Below are 1149 nucleotides of genomic sequence, written 5' to 3'. Positions count from 1 at the left end.
TACAACAGCACGTCTCAGTGTAATCAATCTCCATTCCCAGTAACTTCAATCTACTAATAATCACCATTTTAATGTGGCGTATTTTCCTTCCACTGGATCTCTAAACCTTCTTGCTGCAAAGCTTCTTTCAGCTGAGCCTGACAGACTTCTTTTAACTTCATGTCACCAAAACACAGAACGTTCTGCATTCATGAGGTAGCATTTAGGCTGTGTACAGTTAAAGTAGGGGGTTAACATCATAGTAAAGAAGAAATGATATATATTTTATAAAAGAGCCCACAGTACCAGGAAGTAGTGCATGTTGTAAATAAAACCCTGTAAACTTCGATTACCGTAAAACTTCAACTAATAGCCTGGCCTTTATTTGGGACAGGCCTTTATATGAGGCAGACTTCATTATGGGACAGGCCTTTATACGGGACAGGCCTCTACACTGTAAATAAATACAGTAGAGTTTTTCTATAATTACAGCAAAAGGATTTTAGTACTGCTGGTTTTACAGTCACACCAGTTTTTAACCATCAAAAACAACAGTTTTGCCACATGAAAATACCGTACGATCATAGTGAGATATGGCATATTTGTAGTTGTGCAATTTACAGTCTGTAATATAAAAAAATACTTTATTCTGTATAAACTCCTTTTTAAAATGGCGTGTAGAATTGGGACCCTGCTTATAATCAAAGTTTTATGGTATTTTTTCTTCATTGCACACTTCACTTCTATTATTGTACCAAAGATTATGTTCCACTCTCATTATTAGTTGGCCTGAATCATTGGATTGAATCAGCACCAATTCTGCAGAAATAACATGATCCTTCTCAGGTGGATCCAATGAAGATCAGTGTTATGATAATTATATCGTATTTCACAGCAACAGTAAAGACACATGAACAAAAACCCCGACCTTGATTAATAACACCTATCTTGTCCGAAACACGTTCTATGTATGTTATATGTCTTGTTTTATAGGAAGAGTGGAATAAAGGGGAACTTCAAGCATTGTTTCATAACCAGCGAGCTTTCATCCTCCTCATTGGGACGAAGATTGAGTCAGGAATCATCTGAGAAGACAACCAAACAAAACCGGGATCAGTCATGATTTATACTCTGATGGAGATTTTTTTGTTTCTACACAGAAAATATCAA

General features: G+C 36.2%; 1 protein-coding gene across 2 annotated transcripts in view; it reads left to right on the top strand.

Moving 5' to 3' along the window:
• Window positions 1-1149, top strand: part of LOC118342354 (potassium voltage-gated channel subfamily KQT member 4) — a 46633-nt gene that overhangs the window by 21983 nt on the left and 23501 nt on the right. The gene's annotated exons all lie outside the window — the stretch shown is intronic.

Source organism: Morone saxatilis, unplaced genomic scaffold (assembly GCF_004916995.1).
Source record: "Morone saxatilis isolate NCDOM2014 unplaced genomic scaffold, NCSU_SB_2.0 Contig9, whole genome shotgun sequence".
NCBI lineage: Eukaryota > Metazoa > Chordata > Actinopteri > Moronidae > Morone > Morone saxatilis.
This window is presented reverse-complemented; position numbering and strand designations above follow the sequence as displayed.